General features: G+C 43.4%; 1 long non-coding RNA gene across 1 annotated transcript in view; it reads left to right on the plus strand.

Moving 5' to 3' along the window:
- Window positions 1-23,963, plus strand: part of LOC125327793 — a 51,269-nt gene that overhangs the window by 2,629 nt on the left and 24,677 nt on the right. The window contains exon 2 of the long non-coding RNA XR_007204374.1: window positions 9,510-9,652. This is a non-coding gene — a long non-coding RNA (uncharacterized LOC125327793). The remainder of the gene's footprint in view (window positions 1-9,509; window positions 9,653-23,963) is intronic.

Consider the following 23,963-nt stretch of genomic DNA (forward strand, 5'->3'; position numbering starts at 1 on the left):
CTGCGGTACATCTTACTAAATCATACAAGAGAGCTTCCTCCTCCAAAGACCAGCAACTTTAATACAGTCCTTTCCTGAAGCATGGTCAGTGTCCTATGCTGCTTCATGGGCACTTTTTTTACATTTTGAGAAACACGTCTCCTGTATTCTTCCACTTAATTTTTTTCTTGTTGGTGTCATTCATTGTTTTTAGAGCTTGGAATTTTGTAATTCTTTCTATTGCTTTTCTCTCACAAGAAACTCTTGACACACAATTATGTTCCTCACTGTGATAATGTGGTGCATCAAGTGCAGTGACCATGACTGCATGCTGTGTGAGCAGCTGGATTTGAAACTTTACCTGTGTGGATTCCTAACACTGACTGGTTTTAAAACAGATAAAAAACCAGGCCCAGACAGTGATAGGATAAGCATTGTCATCAACTACTCTTCCTGAACAGTTCCCCTTGTCAATACTCATAATTAATTTGATTGAAACCGTCCAGTGATAATCTATCAATTCAAGCTTCAATGATAAAATTATTAACAACAGGAATATTGCTCTGTGTTTTTACACTATACACGTCAGCAGTTGCTTATCTAGCAGGCAAGGACTATGTCAGGAAATAGAGTCTGGGGTGAGCTGTATGAAAAATGTGCAGAGACTGTCCTCAAGTTTATGCCATGTTGTGAACTTGGCCAAGTGAGCTTAGCTTTGTGCAACAAATTATTTCCAGTGATACATTTCAAGATGTTATAAATTCGCCAGTGAAATAAGTTGGTTCAGCAGGGTGTAGATGTATCTGAGCCAAATCCAAACAAATGGCTTGGCTGGGGCCTTGTTTTGCTATTTCAAAATGTAACATAACCAGCAGGAACCATGAAGAGGAAGGGGATCACAATTGCCTTAATGTTACAGTCCATAATAGTGATGTATTTAACTCCTGTTAGAGTAACCTGACCTTAACTTAGTTTTTCTTTCCTACCTACATTTGTACCTTCTTATTCTAAAACCTGAACTACCTCATGTACAATTTAATGTCACCCAGATACAAAAACCTAACATATTCTCCTGCTAATTCTTTTCTGATTTTTCACTCTTGTGAATTCAAAAGGCACTGCCTTGATGTGGTCTAGTCAGCCTCGGTCTTTAGCACCTTTGCTTCTAGACTACCTTCCAGCTGTCCTGCTGTGTTGTCAACATGACCAGAAGTAAGACTTTTGTTCTGATGGCAAGAGGCTTATATAAAAATATCTTCCAGTACAGAGCCTGAATGAGACTTAGATAACAGAGCTGGCAGGGTAGTGATTCTTAGATGTGATGGGCACACTTAATAGCTAGGGTTTGTTAACATATACGTCTAAAATACATGTTTAGGTGTTGAAAGTGTAGTTGGAACAAGGAAAAGTGACGGGAAAGACAGACCACAGAACAAGACATTATCTAAAAGTTTCCTTTAATTGAGACTTTTTTTTATTAGTTGTTTTTCCTAATATTTCAGAATGAAGATGTTTTCCTTTCTGTATGTAAAAATATGATCTGAGGAAAACAAGTTCTCTCTCTACTTTCCTTCACACTTTACAGCTGTTATTTTGTTCATTTTCTGTTACAGACTCAGACATCTACATAGAGTTAAATTATCTGTAATCTGAATAATAATTCATGTAGGTTTGCTACCATATCATGTACAGTGTTTTATGTCAGTGACTCACAAACTTATTTTTACCAAGAATTCCTCTGGTATGTAACTTGACTTCCCAGAGCCTTCTTTACCTCTGTTCTCTCTTCTCATCCCACTGGTGCTGCCTAGCTCTTACGTGCCTCCAGATCCCTTCCCTTTCCACTGGATCCTGATATCACCCTTCCTTCCATTCCTCCCCTAATGGGCCTTCCCTCCTACCCTTATGTTTGTTTATCATTCTCTTCCCAGCCAGCTTGGAATATATTTTCCTCTTGGAATTCCAGTGCTTTTCCCTTAAGAAAGAGATGAGGGCATGGTAACAGTAAAGGGTTTTTCTTGCTTCTGGCCTTCTGTTTTTCCTGCAGAGCCACATATTCTCCCTTTTCCATCCTAGCAAAACTAGATTTCCTGCTTTCTGAAACTGAGATTGATGGTTCAGTGGATAGGTGCTGTCACAGCAGTGTCCCAGTGTCCAGCGTTTTCTCCTGGAGATCAGGAAGTATTTTATATCACCTTTGAATGCACCCGTCTCTTTGTCTGTAAGTATCTGAAATTTGACAGTTGAATATATAAAACGTTTCAGCATCAGACTGCTGTGGGTTGTTGCTGATCCTGTCATCCTTTGGTCCCAGCATGGTCCCTTTGGAAGTATTACGATATCAATCAGAGGGAAAAAATATTTATCCATTTGAATCTAATGGTGGTGTAAATTCTATGGTCCTAATCCTAAAATGTTCAGTTTGCCCTTTTTCAGACAAAATTTGCACTGAAGTTAATGGCTCAAGATTTTTTTGTTACTATTATAATGCCACTGAAAAAGATAAAACACTTGTCAGAAGCATTTCTTTTTAGATAGCAATGCACTTCTTTCTTAGATGAGGAGAATCAACTGGAAAACAAATATAATTGAGAAGATCTTTAGGCATTACAGGCATTACACAATGAACAGAGATGCTTTTCTGTAAGGGTTTGATATGACAAGTTAGAAATCATTTTCATTTCTTTTAAATTAGCTTCTGACATTCCCAGAGGTTTTGTCTTGGGTTTAAAAAGCACAAAGCAGAATACTGTCCCCAGAAGAAGATGCTGTCCTATGTAATTTCTTCCTTCTTTGCTTGCAATCAATCATTCTTTCATTGATGCTCATCTTAGGTGCTGCTCCTTGGCTGCAGGACACTTGTTGCTATATGATACCCATGATCATCCAATTTGCTAGGTTCAGTCATCTGTAGATAGGGTCTGGAACATGGTATTTTGATTTGATTTGATGTGAAGAAGTGTGTTCTTCCTTTCCTCCATTGTTAAATGCTTTCCAAGAAGTATTTGTGCTTCGTTTCTGGCTCTGCCAGCACACAGCAGTGTGGAAGGGATGGAGTTGCACAGCAGTACCTCATGGAGCTCCCTTGAATTGCTCCTCCTGGACACAGACGAATTAGAAAGATGCACAAAGCTCTCATTTGGGGAACACCCAGCAATATTTTTTGTGTGTGTTTTATCCACCATTTAGACATTCACAGTCACTGACTTTTTTGGATTCAGACCTGGAATAACAGACATATCATTCAAACTGGGAGCCCAACTGTATTTTCAAGAGCTGATGTCAATCATTTGAAGTTGATTCTTTTAGTAAGAAGTTTGCTGATCTTGAGACTTTTTTGTTCTATAAAAACGATTGCTTCTATTCTGACCAAAACAAGAGAGAATTGGCACAAGGTTAATTATGTAAAGCAAGGATATTAACCTGGCAACAGAGAAATGCCAGATCGGCAGAAATGATGAGTTAGAGCTATTGCTTGAGAATATCTCCTACCCCATGGAATCTCTTGCTATTAAACATGTTTTGTTCTATAGACTTGTTGACAACAGAGTAAAGATTAAGGAAAGTGACTCTAATCCACCTGTTTGGGCATCCATCTGGTATATTGGAAAACCAACTGTGTTCTTCAGCCCCACAGGCATAAAGGTTTCTGTTAGAATGGCAGGAGTGAATTATGGATGACTACAGCACACTACAGAAAATTACATTAGCATATGTAACACAGAGAGGGTTAAGTATAATTACACTAGCTGTACACAGCAAAGTGTGGATGAGTCAAAAAACAGTGAGACAAATGCTATTCCTGCTGAATAGCCTTTGTGTGCTTGGAGAAAGAGATTTCAGTCTTCCTTTGGTTTGTATAATGTGAATATTTGCCTGGCATACTATTTTGCCAGAGACCAGTATGTAGCACAGATGTGGGGTTAATGATCAATTCACATAAGACACAGCTAGGATTCAACAGTTCAGATTTTATTTGCCCTGAAATGCTTACAGACTGAATAAAAACTCTTTGCTTCCTTCATATAGTAATATATTAGGTTCTCAGTGGTTGCAGGTTGGAATAGTAGAGATGATCAACGAGTTTGCCACAACTCTATGTTTGTCAGGGAACTAGGGAGTGGAAAATAAACACATGAGAACAGGGAATTTTTGGAACCATAGTAGAAAAGTATCTTAGTGTAGTTCTCAGTCTAGAGTATGTATAGCTGCTACCCTGCCAGCAGAGAGAGTTTCATTTGAAATTCAAATAACTCTTTTTGAGACTTTTATTTAGGACATTGTCGCGGGTTCGGTTTGTAACCGGGCGGAAACACCAATTTAGTGTAGAGGTTTGGTCCAAAATACTCATTACTGTTTATCTGCTGTGAGATAAGAATTAGGAGAAACACAAAGCAGGCACCAAACTTGAAAGAATATAAAGAAGTTTATTAACAGACCTAAAAGAAGAAAAAAAAATTATACCACCTTCAGAACTCTCCTCCTCCCCCCACCTTCCTCCCTTCTCCCACTGACAATGTTCAAAGACAACCCTTAAGATGTTCAGTCTGTTTACCACTTCCATAATAACCTTGTTCAGTCCATTTAGAAAGAGAAGTCTCTTCTTGCTCATGCTATGAAAACAGTATCACAACGAGACAGCCGCCCACTTCCAAATATTGTTCAGTCCATTTAGGAAGAGGAGTCTCTCTGCCTGCGTGTGAGTCCTTTCCCCCGACTTGCAGCTTTTCCCGCAACTGCTTTCGAGGGTCCACTCTTGAAGTTTTCTGGGGTACAATTTTAAGGTTGAGCCGTTCAGAAACAAAAACAGAGGCCCTTCTCCTTCCCTGGGAGCGAAGCGTCTTCCTCATCTTCATCGTTAGGACTATCTCTGGGAGCATCTCTAGGAACTGAGGTTTTCTCCTTTCCCATTTGGAGCAAAAGTCCTCATCGCTTCCATCTCTCCCTGTTCAAACTTCTCATGAAATTACAGCTGCGTCAGCATCTGCCTATCTCGGCGCAGGTGCTTTTGCTTACGAGTTGAACACTCCACCCCCCATATCTTCATGAAATTACAACAGGATACTCTGATATATCATAGCTTCACAACAGAATTTCAGCTTTAAGCATCTCCTCTCTCTCTTCCCTCAGGTTTTCAGCTCTTCACAGCAATAAAAGGGTTACTCTCACCTCGGCCTTGCAGCTTTGCAGCTGGAATGTTGAATTTTTCTTATCGCAGTGGAGAGGGGGGAGAGCCGAGCCGCTCCAGCTGCCCACGGCAAGGCAGTGGGGGGGGTTCCATGGCTGGAACAGGTCCATGGCTCCAGGATGGCCGTGGCCCGGCCCGGCCTGGCCCAAGCAGGGCCTGGCCGGGCCCGCTGGCCCCCGCACGGGGCCCGCAGCCACCTGTCCCAGCGCCGGAAACGAGAGAGAGCTTGGAGGGGGAGTTTGCCTATTCTTAAATGTGGATCACAGAGGTGATCACAACTTTAAGTGGCTTAGAGAATTGTCCATATTCAAACTGGCCAGCTGATAGGTTCTATCAGTTCCCAGAGGAAATTGTAAGCACCCCTTAGCAAGGACGTCCCTTCCGGGACTATGCTTGCTAACCTATGACAGACATATTTAAGGCCTTTAAAAAAAATCTTCAGCTTTTGGTTTAAGCTTCAGATAAGATGACTGCAAGCACCTCTGAGTAGATAATATACCTCCATTACCTGTTTCTTGGTGTAACAGGAATATTCACCAACACTTTCTTTGGAAAGGGAAAGCCATTTTGTCAGCAGCAATACAATTTTTGACTGCTAAGTACATCAAAATGAGAGACTTAGGGGTTATGGCAATTAGCAAATGCTGCTGCTGATATAATCCCATAAAACTTGATGCACTTTTACTTTTCTAAAATTTCTATTTATCAGCATATTGAAGGAAGCTGATGTCTGTACATAGCTACAGAAACGCTCTAGAGTCTGAGTGAATTTATTAAACTTACAGTCTTTCCTGTCTCCATTGTCTTAGACTCTGTTTTTCTCAGCAAAAAATAGATTTGGTCTTATCAGTGCCTAACCTTGTGTTTTGTTACTTGTTAGCTAGCCTTGTGTTTTGTAGTTTAATACCTCTTAGATTGCATAACTACCTGATTCTAATTCACCCTGTGAATATTTGCCAGAATGCTTCTATTGTTTCTACATCCCGCTTATACAAGAATGTTCCCTGGTTTCTTTGTGCTGGAAGAAGGTTATTCATGAGCTTAAAGGTGATAGAAATCTTCCTTTTCATCTTTCCTTCTCTCCTCACCTCACAGCCACTGTGATATATTAGTGGAGTGGTTCTGTGAATATCAAGTGTAGAAGTTGTGGGATTCAGCCCTAGTGCTTCCTTCTCAGAGTAATCCAGCTGTACATAGTAATCTTGCTGAAATTAATTGCTTACTGGAGCGAGAGCTGTGTGCAGTGTAGGGCTCTAGGTTCTGTCACAGCTCTACAGTTACTATTCATTCTATAAATTAATCTGCGATATTCTTTTAACAATGGAAACTAAATGCATCACGCTAAAATCAAATCGATGCCATCCAGATCAGTCACCAGGGGCTTCTTGATCTCTTTCTATCAAGGCTTTTGTTATTGAGACATTCCCTACAAGCTGTCAAATGGTCCTACTCAATAACAATCAATAAAGTAAGCATCCCTTAAAAATATCCCCAGGGAATCTTTTTAAATTGAACAGGGAGCAATATATCTTTTAGTGTCAATAATGCTGAAAATGTTAATTTGGTTGATTCTACTATGTGCCTTCTCGAGTGATATTCCAAATGCTGTTCTGGGAAGATGACTGCTACTTGAATTCACTCTGTCGCTTTCTGCCTGCTGCACCAGTCTCAAATCTGTAGCAAGGGCTATCTGAGATAGGCTGTATAACAAAAGAGTGTTCTGGTGATCTGATTGCTTTCTCAGCCTTTTAAATCTAACTACTGATAGTGATGCTCATAAATTAAAATCAGATGGCAAGGATGAATGTGCTGCTAAGATGTTCTCAGATGGCTAACTGATAGAGTCCCTACACGAAGCAGAAATGTGTCCATCTGCTGAGCACAGCATGAGTCTGATTTACTATACTATGCAAAGCTGGTTTAACACTAGTATCAATAATGTAATTTTCTTTATTATATAAAGTGGGTAGAAAAGAATTTTATGATGCAAATTTAGTCTATTAAGGGCATTTCTGTGAATAAATTACACTAGATGTTCTTTTAATTCTTGTTAGCACAGATTTTTTTTCACAGATGTCATTTTTGGGCATTAGACAATTTTTTTTTTTCTCCTGCTGTTGTGAAAGAAGAACTGCAAGTACTGACATTAAACATTTTGGGAAATTTATTCTGCTCTTTTTATAATAAGGGAAAGCAGTCCTGCCAAAATTCAAACCTTCCAGTGACTTAAATATTTGTTTTACTGTATTATTTTTTAGGTGCTTGATATCAACCTAAATAAACTAATTAAGGGGCTATTTCTGAAGTCCCAATTGCATAGTTTTGCCCTATAATCCTGCTTTTATTTGTTAATTTTTTTTTTTTTTTTAATTATATCTGTGGTGGAAACAAACTGACAGTTTTACGTGTGACTACTAAAATAAGTTTTCAATATAAATTTGGGTATGAGATTACAAATGCTAAAAACTTCTGATTACTAGATGCTCATTTTTGGGTTTGGTTGGGCACCAGAGCAGCCTAGAAATGGTGCATTTTTTTTACAATGAGGGTGATGAAACACTGGCACAAGTTGTCCAGGTCCAGAGGAATTGTGGATGCTCCATCCCTGGAAGTGCTCAAGGTGAGGTTGAATGGGGCTTAGAGCAACCTGGTCTAGTGGAAGGTGTCCCTGCCATGGCAGGGGGTTAGAATGAGAGGAGCGTGAGGAGTTTTGACGTCCCATCCAACCCAAGCTATTCTATGATTCTGTGTCCCAACCCAGCCTCAGCCCATCCCCATCCCCACAGAGGTGCCTGATGCCCAAGGCTGGGGCTGCCCCAGTGCCCTGCTGTTGGCTGGGATGGTAGGACTGGGCTGGCTGCCAAGGATCCCCATCAGGCACCCCGGCCGTAGTCATGCATAAGGTGGTTACTTAAACCCCTCTCCTCGCAAGCAAAACACTCGAGCGAGGAAACACCATTTGCAGGAGTGTGGGTGAGCATGGTGCTGACCCAGCCCTCCCATGGCTGGGTGAGCGCTGTCATGGTTGGCACTGGCACCTGTGGTCATGCACGTGGTGATGGACACGCTGCTCTGGGAGCCACTGGAAAGCACCTAGTGGGCTCAGACATAGGAAACTGTGTAGATGTCGTGGTTTAACTCCAGCTGGCAACAAAGTACGACAGAGCTCTCACTCACTTCTCCCCCCAACCCCGTTGGGAGGAGCAGAATTAGCAAAAAAACCAGTGAAACCGATTCACTTTAATAACTGAAACAAAGTAAAATTAAATGTATAATAATAGTAAAAATAGTGATTAAAAGAGGGATGGGGGAGAGAGAGATAAAATTGAAGAAAAACAAGTGATGCACAATAGCATTACTCACCACCTGCTTATCAATGCCAAATCCCTCCCCAAACCACAATCAGCCCCACTCCTGAGTAACTCCCCAGTTTATATAGTGGGCATGGTGTGAAATATCCCCTTGGCCAGCTGGGGTCAGCTGTCCTGGCTATGCTCTTTCCTGGCTGCTTGTGAAGAGATGACACTCTGAGAAGTGCTTGACTTACATTAGGCCCTACTCAGCAACGATCAAAACATCAGTGTGTTATTAGCATTAGACTCATACTGAATCCAAAACACAGCCCTCTACAGCTACTAGGAAGAAAATTAAGTCTATCCCGGCCGAAACCAGCACAATATATAAAGCGAAAACACCGAAAGCACCTCGGTGAGTTTACTGCTGTTTGACAGTGGGTGGGCCGCCGTGAGGGGCGAGCCGGCAGGGGGCGCCATCAGCCCGCGCTCCGCGGTGAGAAAGGCCTCATGCTGAGGCGGCAGGAGCGGTGCGCCGTCCCTGGGACACCGTGAGAGGGCTGTTCCTGTGGGGCACCGTCCCTGGGACACTGTGAGGGGGCTGTTCCTGTGGGGCACGCTCCTGCCTGGGACACCGTGGGGGGGCTGTTCCTGTGGGGCACGCTCCTGCCTGGGTTACCGTGAGGGCGGCGTTCCTGTGGGGCACGGTCCCTGGGACACCGTGGTGGGCGGCGTTCCTATGGGACACGTCCAGCTCGGGCTGCCACTGCCACGGAGTCTTTCAGCTTGGAAAGTCCTCTGAAAGCATCCAGTCCAGCCGTTAGCCCGGTAAATACCTCCAGGGCTGGTGACTCTGCTGGTTCTCTGGGAAGCCTGTGCCAGTGCTTCGCAACAGTTTCTGAGAAATTTTTTGCTAATTAAATTCCCTTTGCAGGGTAAAACTAAACACTTCTTTTTGGTTTAAAATATTTTAAAGGCCTGAGTCGGCTCAAGGATGATGAGTAATTCTAATTCTAATAGAAGCCCTCTAATCTTGTCACATTTCTCAGATGAGAAGGGAGATATACCTGAGGAGTGAACACTGACCGTCATTTATGGAGCAGGTGCTGTTTCCAGAGAGCTGTGAGCAGTGCTGCCGGTGGCCTCGGTTATTTATACTTGCACCAAGGAATGCCAGCGCCTTGACTGTGAGGTGAGATTGCCTTGTGCTTAGTGTGATAAAATAAACAGCCCTTCTGAGAGGGACTTGAGGGTGCTGGTGGATGAGAGGCTGGACATGACCACCCATCTGCCCTTGCAGCCCCAAAAGCCAGCCATGACCTGGGCTGCGTCCAAGGCAATGTGGGCAGCAGGGTGAGGGAGAGGATTCTCCTCATCTGCCCAGCTCATGTGACACCCATCTGGAGTGCTGCATCCAGCTCTGGGATGTCGGTCACAAGGCTTGAAACTTCAAGCTTCTTTTGTTTAAGTAAATATAAAAATAAGTAAAACATATGAAGGCTTCCTTTTCAAATACTTTATGGCCAGGAATGCAGGCCTACATCATTAGTTCCAGCTATCTGCTGTCACTGCAGGTTTTTCATCATCTCTTTTCCAAGGTTGTAGTGACTGCTGCATGCTGGCAGAAATCTTTACAGGTATGGCAAAGGCAGAAAGAGGGAAAAAATTCTAGAGCACTATCCTTGGCAAGAAAATTCCATTATAGCAAAGGAGAGGTTTAGGTTTCTGCTCCAGTTTTTTCCCGTGTTACCTATAAATGAAATCAGCTTTAGTTGGGATTGCTTTTCATTACTGGCATTGTAGTGCAATGCTCTGTGTTTTGCTCAAAGGGTATTCACAGAGTTATTCATCAATAATAAAATATCAGCAAAACATTGTGGGAAAGAATTTCTTAATTTTCTGGTAGCATGATGCTACAGAAGACTTCCTGAATTGCCAGAGATCTGCCGGGATGAACCACGCTTCTCATGGAGATATGATGGAACTCCATTTATTCTTTTGTCAGACCCATAGTTATATGGGTCTAATTCCTCAAGCACACGTAAGCAAGCTCCATACTGTTGGGTTACAGCTACTGTTCACGCGGCCTTTAATAGCAAGCGATTGGTTACAGATTAATATGCAGGTGCCTAACTAACGTAAGTCTTTCTCTTTCTTTCTATGGTCAGCATCCCTCTCCGCAACATCCTGTCGGCTTGCCACATCAGTATTGCTCTTCTCTTTTTTCCCTAGTCAAGGACAGTTCACTAATATAGCTTGGATTGTGCATGTGTACATGTCCCTGTTCACTCAGCCATTTCTCTACGTTCCTGTTTGTCTCCTTGCCATGAAATCACCAGTCTAAGATCATCATCAATTTCTGTTACCCCAACCTTCAGCCTTTCATCTGAGACAGAAAAACTTTCATGTGCACTTTCACCAAATGATTTTCTGCAAATCAATTTATGTATGCCTCCTAATACGGACCATGGCAAAGAACCACAGTTAGTTGTCCTGCCATTGTATAAGCTTGATTGATACACATTAGGGGGAATAAAATAATAAAGGACAAAAACTTTTAGTTGAGGGAACAGTATGTGTGCATGGACTCTCGTCTGTACTTGATTATTTTTTAGCCCTCCATTTTAATCCTATGTGACCCTTTCCCAGATGTCAAATTATATTTACCCTTGTAACACACATAGTTTTCTCTTGGTTTTGGTTCTGTAGGATAGTTCTCTCAAAGTTTTGTTGGTTCATTTTTGAGAAATCCTGCTGTGTATTTCAAAGAAGTATGTCCAGTCTTCCTCAGGCTGTTTCATCAGCAGCCTGAAATATTGTAGCAGCAAAGATTACAGACTCTCATCAGGGAAAGCAAGCACAGGCAAGCACTTAATTGTCAGAAAGGGCATAAACATCATCAAATTCCAATACTGTGACAGCTCATTGATTTAAAATACACTATTGACAGCCATTTTTGTTTCCCCCCCCCCCCCCCCCCCACTTGCTGTCAGGAGTATTCTTCAACAACATTTATTTAGAAGTATAAATTCCCGTACTGTGGAGATTTTTCCCCTCAAGTAACTTAGTGCTTTGAGTGATCCTGGTGAGTTTGCAAAAATCGTATCTTAAATTTCCATCTTCCAAATTAATGTTGCTAATGACTCTATAACTATACCAGAATGCTGGTATTAGTTTGTCACAGTGTATGTGTTATAAATGTATGTGTAGGTTGGATGAGTGCAATACTTTTAGACAAGGTATTGGATACTGTCTGGAAACAAAATGAGATTTCATAGAACCGGGTTGGTTTCTGTGAGCCAATGTATTTCTGTCTTTGTCTCAAGTAGATCCTTAGAGATCTGATAGATCCTTAAATGTTGTGCTTTAGGGTATTGGTTTTTTTCTTTTAGAATAATAAGTTCTTGGAGACTTGGCACAAATGGAGATGCCCAAGTCTCTGAAATGAGTTACAGACTTTAGAGGCAGAGGACCATTAATATAATTAGGCTCCTATTGTGCAAAGCACTGTGCAAAAATTAAAAGAACGGAAAATCTGTGCTCAAATAAATAATCATTTCCAAAACTGAGCAGATTGCTGAATGTTAGAAAATGTCTGGGTAATTTCAAAAAATATTCAGTTGATAGAAAATCCTTTTGACACATTAAGGCACTGAAGGTATTTCTGGATGCAAGAAAAAAGCAAAACTGAAAGGCAAATCCCCAAAAGGCAGCTCCATGTTGGGGCTGAGGAAGCTGCAAATTGCACCTTTTATAACCCAGGAGAGTAAGGGAAGGAAACATGGGTTTGGGTGCACTGTTTCCCTTGCAGCCCCCTTAGCTGGCAGAAGAGGAATGCGGCTTTTGTGCTAAGATTTTGGCAGACTACCTAGAACAGGTCTGTAGAAAGAAACTAAAATTTTCTTTCTGTTTCCCAGCTAGCAAGAGGTGCAAACACATGTATTGCCACCTTCTCTCTTTTTTGGTAATCCCTTCTGGTGGAAATAACTCTTTAAAATATTTGCCTAAAAATATTTCTTAATATAAACATTTCCATCATAAGCAGTTGTATTTTCTAGTTTGGTTTTGGTGTTCTTTGAGCAGTCTGCTACAAACTGCACACAGCTATGGAAGACATCTTTCTCAAATTGGAAGGTTGAAAAAAACTGCCCTTAACCAACTTCAGGATGGAATAATTTTGGATTCAGACATAAAAATAGAGTCTGTAGATGGTATACATAGTCTCTTTATTTGCTTGAGTAACAGTAGAAAAAAAAAGTAGTTGCCATTTGATATAATTCTGTTCCTTAAAAGATAAAAAGCTTAATTCACACTGGATATGTGCATGAGAATTGAGGAATTATGGTGTTGAGTCACTTACATTTTTAGAACAGTTGAGCTTGTCAGTGCCTACCTCACTTTTAAAATGGGAATTTAGGTTCCTAAGTAATCAATGTGCTTATTAAAATTTTGTTATAAATGGCTTTTTCAAGCACTCTGGCTTTGGAGTGTGAGCATCTCTACGTTACATCTATACTTCTGAAAATCCTAGAAAGGGTAAAGATATCGTGTAAGTAGACCAGCTGCCTATCTTTTCCTCCAGGAAATTCCAGTGAATTGTTTTTGATTAGATTAGATTTGATTTTGTCTTTGAAAAAATTTGCTGCATAATTGCTAAACATTTCTCAAAAGCGTTTTGTACAAACAAACCTCTGCTTTTTTTCCAAGGTATTTTCTAATGTAGATTTATGGTGGTCTTGAAATCTAATCAAGAAATATTCTGGAAAAATATGTACTTCTAAAAAAGTGTGCCATACTACTAAGACACAAGCTTTTCAGTCTTCTCAAAGTCAGAAAAAGGGGACAGTAAGTAATGTTTTTAGATGTGAGATCAGTTAGTCACTACCATTCCTCATTACATTGAACTGGGAAGCATACTTGTTTCTGACAACCTGCAATTAGAGAGTACAATTTGCTTCTTGACTCAGGGAGTGGTGATTTACATGCCAAAAAAAAAAGACTGTTTTTCTTATGCTTTGTTATGTAGAATAACCTGGCCCTTTGCCCTTCTTCAGGCAGCACAGGACTGAGGCATTGAGGGTAGTTTCTCAAGGGAACTTCTGTTGATGCAGTACTAACCTACGTAATTCATAACTTTGCATACCCAGAGGGCTAGATGAGTTCACGACGAAGAGAAAAGACTATGAATTCTGTCACCCAGTCCTTGCATCTTATATTTACCTAAAAATGGGTTTGTAATTCAGCATGCAGAAATGGCAAAACCTCTAGGAGAGGAGGAAAGGCTACCAGAGGGGGCAGCCCTGAGGTTAGTGCCTTTGAGGAGCTCCCCATCTCTCATGGCCCTCCCCAGCTTCTTGCTACTTTTAAGAAACAAATGTTAATTTCCTCAAGGACTTAAATTAATTTTTGAATTCCAAGGATCCATCTCAACCTAAGAGCAAATGATTTTTAATTTTTCTATGAAAAGAAGAAGTTCACAAGGGAAGATTGAGAACAACTTGTCTTGTGGTTTCTGGTAGGATACTGTCCTGCTGAAAGGTTTGATAAGTCCAAGTTTTATAATATAGTTAAGCTTTTGATCTGGATTTTCCAGTTCCTAAATAAATATTCTGCTGACTTTATGAAGATTTCCGATCCTCTCTTTCATTGGGTTGAAATAGGCTCAGAGTATATAGTTAGCTGCTATCTGTGAGAAACAAAGGGGAGTGTCAGTGTTACGTGTAACAGGAGTTTTAAAGCAGGAAGTGTCCACAGACTTGTACTAGAATATGGAGACAGGAATATAGAAAGGAATTCCAACCTCAGTGTGGTCAGAAAAGCCTTTATCCAACTTTCCTTGATGAAGTCTAAATGAAACCTTATAGATACCACATATATTTCAGGTTGGGGTTTGAAGTGATAGACGTGGAAACAAAACATCAAGACAAAAAGGCTCTTTCAGACAGGAGGAGAATAGCAAATGCTGTCATTTTCAGAAGTGTCTTGCTAACTGCTACTTGAAGCCTTGCTATTGCTAAAATAACTGAAGCCTGATATTTTGTTTAGTCAGGGAAATGTCATAGCTAAGTAATTTCTTCCTTCTTACTGTGATTGTTTTTACTCCCTGGTATTTCATATTGTTAATTTCGTGTTATTTAAGTCTGAACTACATCTGAGTTACCCCAGTTAAGGATTTGGCTTAGAAACTTCAATTTAATTTGCACATCTGCAATTTGCACATCTTGCACATTTGCACATCTTAATCCATTAAGTAAAACTTAATTTCCATATCATTAACATAAGGGGGGGAAACCCTATTCCATGCCTGAGAACATTTCTTCATTCCATATATACTTAGTACCAGATTTAAGTGCTTGTGAGTTCCCAATTTTTTGTAGATAAAATGGAAAATATGAATCAGATTGGTATCCTACCCTCATATTTTTGGGATCTGAGATCCAGAATAAAATTCAAGTGCTGACCTTTAAATAATGCCCTGTCTAATTTTGCATTAAATTCGTTGAAGAGAAAGGACTATCCTTTGGATATTGCTGGATATTGCTGCAGTGGATATATTTTCTGTGCTCTGTGGTGATTCCTGTGAAATACTATGAACAGTGAGAGATTACTCTGTACAGTTTATGATGGTAGCCTTGTTGATAGAAGCAGATATTCTATTACATTAATGTTCCATTTAAGTAGCAGATTGCCAGACACAAACTTTATATAATCTCATTCCCCATATGTGCAATATATGTCTCTGAGTATGGCTTTGTAGATTCATTTAGCACCTAATGCACTTTTAATGAAAGATGGTTTTTAGCATCTCTTTGTAAAAGTTGTGATGCAGTGATTTTTCATAGTGCTTCATAGAAGAGGCATTTATAATTTTCAACAGAGTTATACAAGTCTGATATTCGGTTTACTGGAGGGAGGGGGAGAAGTAGGAAAAAGGAAAGTGAATTAGGTCAGAAACCTCACATATAATCCAATACAGCCTCATTACATTTCATCCTGCTCTTTCTGCTGAAAAGTATGAGTTAAACTGATGGGCTGTTTCTGCTGGACAGCTCAGATGCAGAACTAGTAAAATATCCATCCACCTATGTATCTCACCAAAACCTATTTGACAAAATATGTAATCAAGGCCATTGATTATTCACAATTCCAGAAGAATGGAATTAAGTATGGGAAGAAATTAGTTCTCACACACAATTACTAATGTTGAACAGGATCCAGAAACCATTTGTGTATCTGCTTTCCTGTGTCGGGCCAACCAATATGAAGACCTACTGCTTGCATTGCAAATCCATGCTTCATTTCTGGTTTAGGAGATGTAATGGGGGTGGTGGTCATGGCGAAATTTATCTGAGCAGAGCAATCAAGAAGAATGGAGGCAGTTATGAGGGGTTTGCATCTGACTTTAGAAATCTAAACTGAAGCAGACAGACAGCTGTAAAAGAGAAGACTAATGCCTTGGTCTTCAAATACAGACAGTAGTTACAGTGGTGTAGCATATTAGACCAGACCGTGAGCCAAAATAAATTTAACTGGAAAAAATGGTGTTAATAGTTCTCTAGCACTCTTTTAAAAAACTTGTCAAAGCTGGGGATCTAATTAATGCATTAGATCACATTTGTTGATAGCAGATGGAAAGCGGACTGTTTCTCAACTGGTTTAACTCATGTTAGTGAACTAAGTATAAAGCAGTACAGGAGTGAAATATTGTTTAGGAGTATATGAGTTGAAATGGTTCAGTATTATCTAATTACCAGAAAGAAAATTGGAAAACCTGACGAATATTAATGGGATAGAATATTTAAATGATTATTTATCATTATATTTCAGGATATATTAATCCTGAGCTTAAGCCAGTATTTTCTTATTGATCCTGCTATTCTGAATTTTTAGTCAGAATCGCTTGTACCTCTTCTATCCTGTTCTGTGTCAGGTAACTCATATTGACTACCACCAAGAATAGGACATAAAATTACATGAACTTTTGGGTTGGTTCAGTAAATAATATATTTTTCCTCTCTGGCAGCAAATGTTTCCAGAGTGTACAAAGCGAAATGGCAAAAAAGACAAGTGGGAAAAAAATTCAGCCAAAAATCTGTAGCAGTTCTTCATTTTCAGAGATAAATTTCTCATGGAAAATTTTACTGTCTGTTTCTGTAGACCATGAGACAGCAGGTAGATATTATTAAGATGAAATATTTAATAGCCTTTTCCTCGATTAAGATACTTCATAACCATCTACAGTAGGGGACAGCACCTAATGAGTATTGTTCCCAGTGGAATTTTGAACCAAGAATTTACTTAATGTATTCACTAGTGAACCCACACTTCAGATCCTTGCTTTCGTGGACCACACTTATTTAATAAGAAACCTAAAAAATTGTACTGCTCATGACATTTTTATTATGTAATTTCCTGTCTTGGTTTGAAAGACAGTTGTCTGCTAAGGAAAGACAGGGGCCCCCCTTGGAATGGCAGATGCGACCCCCCTTCCCTCCGAGTTATTATAATTTTGAAATCAAGGGGCTTTTAGGCAAAGATGTGGAAAATAGGAATAACAGTTCTTTACTATTATATATCTGTATGTGTATAACCAGTCAAACAAACAACAATAACTCTGGCAGTAACAGCAAACAATCACAAACCCAGTGCCAGCCTTCTCGGCTGTCGGGCCCTTTCCCCTCGGGTGCAGTTCTGCTCGCAGCCGGCAGGGGCGCTGGCGGCTCCCGGTGAGCAGGGCAGGTGCGATGGTTCCCCTGCACCTGCAGGGGGCGCCTTGGAGCGAGCTCGGGGAGTACATGGCACTGGTTGCCTGGGATCCTGGGAAGGGATGGAACAAAAGCTTCACAAACCCCTGGGCAGCTGATCCTGGTGTCTGGCCGGACCCTCGGGAACAGCAGGCTGGAACGGCAGGCTGGAGCAGCAGGGACGAGCACAAATCCTGGGTGGCAGATGCGATGTATCCAAACGGGGAACTCCCCGGAGGTCTGGGCAGTTAGGGCAAACAGGGCCACAACGAAGCAAAGGCTCGAAGCAACGGTGGGGCAGGGCGGCCACTGCCCAGCTCCCAGCGGGGCAGGGAAGGCGGCTTTGGGATCCCGGGGCTTCTCCAGCAGAAGGAAAAGCAGCCGAAGAAAGCAGCCTCCCTCTCTGTCCAGAAAGCAGCCTCCCTCTCTGTCCAAATGCCGGAGACCGACTGCCCACACACCTAGGTGAAACAAAAGAGTAGCCAGATGTGCCCCACTCCGTAGCCGCCTCCTTTGTTTTTCTTAAGTACCTAGCCATTTGTCCCCCTAACAACATGTATGGGGGAAATTCCTTTAACAGAAAAAAAGCCAGGAGAGCTCCTAAAACCCCAACATTATCCACCCCAAATTTTTCCCATACTAACATGTTACATGAAACTTAACCCCTTTAACTGTATAAATACGTGCATCACCTGAATTATATACATATATACATGCTGATACTGATACAAGTACAGAGCCATGGGTAGTTCACCCTAAAACAAGGTCCCCTTGAGGTAAGCATCGGGTCTCTCCATCCTTTTGCATCACCCACGAGGTGCAACCTGGTCCCTGAGCAAAAACAACCCCACGGATGGGTCTGTCTTTGCTTGAGGCAGAATTAACCCAAACAGTTTTTCCAAGCATACCTCTCATGTGCACCACTGGAACCTTATCCCCGTCTGTTGTTTGTAGGGATTCGGATTGGGGAGGGCCTGCTCGGCTGGTGGAGCCTCAGGTGTTAACTAACCAGGTGGCTCTTGCTAAATGCACCTCTGAGTTTTTGAAAGTCCCCCCTCAGTGCCTTCAAGGTGGTTTTAAGCAATCCATTACACCGCTCAACCTTCCCAGCTGCTGGTGCATGGTAAGGGATGTGGTATACCCACTCAATGCCATGTTCTCTAGCCCAGGTGTTTATAAGGCCGTTCTTGAAATGAATCCCATTGTCAGACTAGATTCTCTCAGGGGTACCATGCCTCCAAAGGACTTGCTTTTCAAGGCCCAGGATGGTGTTATGGGCAGTAGCATGAGGCACAGGGTAGGTCTCAGGCCATCCTGTGGTGGCTTCTACCATTGTGAGCACATAGCGCTTGCCTTGGCGGGTTTGAGGCAGTGTGATGTAATCAATCTGCCAGGCCTCCCCATACTTGTATTTGGACCACCGCCCACCACACCACAGGGGCTTCACCTGCTTGGCCTGCTTGATCGCAGCGCATGTCTCACAATCATGGATCACCTGGGAGATGCTGTCCATAGTTAGATCCACCCCTCAATCTCGTGCCCACCTATAGGTGGCATCTCTGCCCTGATGGCCTGAGGCATCATGGGCCCATCGAGCTAGGAACAACTCTCCTTTGTGTTGCCAATCCAAGTCTATCTGGGACACCTGTATTTTTGCAGCCTGATCTACCTGTTTGTTGTTACGATGTTCTTCATTAGCCTGGCTCTTGGGGACATGACCATCTACATGACGGACCTTCACGGATAGCTTCTTTACCCGAGTGGCAATACCTTTCCACTCCTCAGCAGCCCAGATTGGTTTTCCTCTGCGCTGCCAGTTTGCCTTCTTCCACCTTTCCAGCCAACCCCGCAGAGCATTGGGTACCATCCATGAATCGGTGTAGAGGTAGAGCTTTGGCCACTTCTCTCTTTCGGCTATGTCCAGAGCTAATTGGACAGCTTTGAGCTCAGCAAATTGGCTCGATCTACCTTCTCCTTCAGTAGCCTGTGCAACTTGTCATGTGGGGCTCCATACAGCAGCTTTCCATTTCCAGCTAGTGCCTACAATTCGGCAGGAACCATCAGTGAAGAGGGCATATTGTCTTTCACTCTCTGGTAGCTCGTTATATGGTGGGGCTTCTTTGGCACGTGTCACCTGCTCCTCTTCTTCTCAGAAGATAACCCAAAAGTCTCACCTTCCGGTCAGTTCATGATTATTTCCAAGATCCCAGGGCGACTTGGGTTTCCAATTAGGGCACGCTGCGTGATGAGGGTGATCCATTTGCTCCAAGTAGTGTCGGTGGCATGATGCGTGGAAGGAACCTTTCCTTTGAACATCCACCCCAGCACCGGTAGTCGGGGTGCCAGGAGGAGTTGTGCCTCTGTGCCGATTACTTCTGAGGCAGCTTGGACTCCTTCATAAGCTGCCAAGATTTCTTTCTCTGTGGGAGTGTAGTTGGCTTCAGACCCTCTGTAGCTTCGGCTCCAGAATCCCAGTGGTTGGCCCCAAGTCTCACCAGGCACCTTCTGCCAAAGGCTCCAGGACAGACCATTGTTCCCGGCTGCAGAGTAGAGCACGTTCTTCACCTCTGGTCCCATCCTGACTGGGCCAAGGGCTATGGCGTGAGCAATTTACTGCTTGATCTGGGCAAAGGCTTGCTGCTGTTCTGGGCCCCAGTGGAAATGGTTCTTCTTGCAGGTAACCAGGTAGAGAGGACTCACGATCTGGCTGTACTCGGGAATGTGCATCCTCCAGAAACCTATGGCGCCTAGGAAAGCTTGTGTTTCCTTCTTGTTGGTCGGTGGAGACATTGCTGTGATCTTATTGATGACCTTGGTGGGAATCTGACGTCGTCCATCTTGCCACTTTACTCCCAGGAACTGGATCTCTCGAGCAGGTCCCTTGACTTTGCTCTTCTTGATGGCAAAACTAGCTTCCAGTAGAATTTGGATTATTCTCTCTCCTTTCTCAAACACTTCGGTTGTGGTGTTCCCCCACACAATGATGTCATCAATGTACTGCAGATGTTCTGGGGCCTCACCCTTTTCCAGTGCAGCCTGGGTCAGTCCACGGCAGATGGTGGGACTGTGCTTCCACCCCTGGGGCAGTCGATTCCAGGTGTACTGCACACCCCTCCAGGTGAAGGCAAACTTTGCTGCCAGAGGAATGGAGAAAAATGCATTGGCAACGTCAATAGTGGCATACCACTTCGCTGCTTTGGACTCCAGCTTGTACTGCAGCTCCAACATGTCCAGCACAGCAGCGCTCAATGGTGGAGTCACTTCATTCAAGGCACGATAGTCCACAGTCAATCTCCATTCCCTGTCAGACTTGTGCACAGGTGAGATGGGGCTGTTGAAGGGTGAGTGGGTCTTGCTGACCACCCCTTGGCTCTCCAGCTCACGGATCATCTTGTGGATGGGGATCACAGCATCTCGATTTGTCCGATACTGCCGGCGGTGCACTGTCGAGGTGGCAATTGGCACTCGTTGCTCTTCCACTTTCAGGAGCCCAACTGCAGAAGGATTTTCTGATTGTCCAGGCAGGGTGTTCAATTGCCTAATGCCCTCTGCCTCCACAGCAGCAATCCCAAATGCCCACCTGAGTCCTTTTGGGTCTTTGATAGCCATTCCAGAGGAAGTCTACGCCCAGAATACACAGGGCCTCTGGGCCAGTCACAATCGGATGCTTTTGCCACTCCTTCCCAGTCAGGCTCACCTCAGCTTCCAAAAGGGTCAACTGCTGTGATCCCCCGGTCACCCCAGCGATGGATACAGGTTCTGCCCCCACATGTCCCGATGGCATTAAAGTACACTGTGCCCCAGTATCAACCAATGCATCATATTTTTGTGGCTCTGATGTGCCAGGCCATCGGATCCACACCGTCCAGAAAACCTGGTTCTCCCGTGCCTCTTCCTGGCTAGAGGCAGGGCCCCTCTAGCCCTGGTTATCATTCTTTCCCTGGGCGTACATGCTCGAGGTACCTTCAAGGGGATCCAACATATCATCCTCCCTTCTGTAATACCTGGCAGCTCAGTCACGGGAGGCTGAGGCTACTTTCACCTTAGCGGAACCCCCTCAGTTAGTGCCTCCCTCCTTGAGTTCATGCACCCGCGCTGCCAGGACAGAGGTGGGTTTCCCATCCCACCTTCTCATGTCTTCCCCATGCTCGTACAGGAAAAAACACAGCTCAGCTCGTGGGGTGTACCCTCTCTCTCTAGCTGGGGGACGACGGGCTCTGACTTGGGGGCCTGTGACTTGCATTGGTGCCACACTGACCTTCCTCATCTCCTCCCTCATCTCCTCCCTCATTTCCTTCCTCATCTCCTTCATCTTCTCTTTGAGGTCCTGGACCACAGCAGAGAGATGAGCTTTCAGCGGACCATTGACCGTACTGTCATAATTCCTGAGCTCGTTGGTGACAGAGCCCACTGTTTCTCGGTTATTGTCAGCATCAATCGTTGCAATGAAGGTGGTGTATTGTGGTGGCCCTAGCTTTGCCAGGTTCCACATCATCTGTCCTGTGCACCTGACCTTATCGGGGTCATTATCATGCTGTCCATCCTTCCCAAAGAGTACCTCTAATACTGCCACCTCTCTTAGCTGCTGGATCCCTTCCTCGAGTGTCTTCCACTGCATTCTATGACGGTACTCCTGCATTCTTTCTTTGTGAATGAATCTTTCTCTCACACACGTTAAGAGCCGCTCCCAGAGAGAAAGGGGCCCTGGCTTCCTCACAAATATCTGGTCCACACCTGGGTCCTGGGTCAACGATCCCAGATACCTTGCCTCACCACTATCCAGTTGCACACCTGTGCCCATAAGGTCCCAAACCCGAAGCAGCCAGGTTGTATAAGGCTCACGCTCCCTTCGCACAATGTCGTTTCGCATAGCACGGCGACTGTTGTACGACAGGGACTCAGTGATGATTTCCGGCTCTGGCTCTCCTGCTGGTTGTGAGGGCCTTGGTTCCCCATCATCATTAACTGGTCGTACTGATTTAGTCTTACACTTCCTCCTTTGCACAGGGGCGACTGCTGCTGGCTGTGGTTGTCCTTGTGGTTTAGCTGGAACCTGGATGGTTGTAACATCCATGGGTTCCACTGCTGCACCATCGGACTCACCCTCTTTGGGGCAGGGAGAGGGTTTTTCACTAGCTGAGGAGGTGTATTCCCTTAGCACTTGGCATATCCCCTGGCGCACCTGGCGCATCTCCTTCACCAGTACCTCCACCCAGTTTGGGTTGTCCATTTCTGAGGTGGGCTGTTGGGCGGTATCAGGCTGTGGGGCAGCGTCTCTAGTGTCTGGGGCTGTGTCAGGCTCCGGGGCTGGATCAGGCTCTGGGGCTGGATCTCTAGTGTCTGGGACCGTGTCAGGATCTGGGGCAGGATCAGGCTCTGGGGTAGGATCTCTAGTCTCTGGGGCTGCTATCTGGGTAGTTATCCAAGACAATCTCAACGTATCCCTGAGTGCTAAATAGAGCAGGCCTACCAGTACCAGTTGGTTAGTACTCAGAGGGAATCTAAACCCTTTGAAAATTATTTCAGGGTGGGGGTTTTTTTGTTGGTTGGATTTTTTTGGTGAGCTTAAATATGCCATGAACTTATGCTTTTCCTTCTACATGTCAGAATCTGGATGCTGGCCCTTTGACTGCTGTTGGCTTTTGGAGAGTAGCTGTAACTGATTATCCTTCAGTAGCTTTCTTTTCCCTCTTCCAGAGTTCAGACTTACTCAACCTTGTCTAGATACCAAACTAAAGTAACAGTGAATTCTTAACTTGAGTTTCATGGGCTTCATTTTCTAGATCCACTAATTAGGTAATCCTGTAATTAAATCTCAAAAGTAATTCCAGCTAGTGAAGTGCCGTATGTACTGGAAAGACTGGGAAAAATGCAGCATATATGTCATTTTCCTTTAGAAGGAAGATAGTTTGACCCTACCATTTCCTTTATATGTCATAGCCTCTAATTGCAAAAAAATCATGTTCACCTTTCTTTCCTGTCTTACAGAATTGACACCCACATGCCCTGTTCTTTTTCCAGGTTTGGGTGTCCATGGTCACAGGGGTATATACGTGGGGAGTTCTCTTCAGCCATCCTGTTGAATTTAGATTGTTGTGTAGCAATGAACTCAGGATTCACTAGGCCAGTAAGAGAATAGAGTAGAACATGGCTTCATGGGTAGGGCACTATGTGATAGATGGATAGCTTCAGTTCTGCTCCAAGGATTCATATTTTATTCAATGCTGTTTCATCATCTCCCCTTTCAGCTGTGTTTTAAAAGGAAAAGAATAGTCCCTGCTTAGCTATTTCAAAGATAGGTCACAGACCCCTTCTTTCAGGAAAGGGCTAAAAGCTGTAACTATGCAACAGATAAAAGCATTTTCCTGCAAAATGTGAAGCACAGAGTAGGTCATGGTCACATTTCAAATGCATCCTTGTGCTTACTGTTTCCTAAAACAGCTGCTTCCAAAAAGCACCTCCTTGCCCTCCTTCTCCCACAATAGAAAATGAATTCTTGAAATACTTCTATCAGGAGCAAAGGGAGGTCTAAGGAAAGATTACTGACTCTACCTTTTTTTTCATCCTCTTTCTCCCTGGTAATCATGTGAAAAGTGCACACTTGTTACTGCGGGCTAAGCATGCTGGAAGAAGGCATGAGCAAGGCTCAAGGCTCCAGTGTGCCTTATCCTCCTGGCAGCTGCTGGGTGAGGATGTTTAGTCTCTCCTGTCCCTCTCCAGCCTGCCTGGCTCTGGCCTGGCTGTACCAGCACCTCTGGC

Source organism: Corvus hawaiiensis, chromosome 6 (genome assembly GCF_020740725.1).
Source record: "Corvus hawaiiensis isolate bCorHaw1 chromosome 6, bCorHaw1.pri.cur, whole genome shotgun sequence".
Classification (NCBI taxonomy): Eukaryota; Metazoa; Chordata; class Aves; order Passeriformes; family Corvidae; genus Corvus; species Corvus hawaiiensis.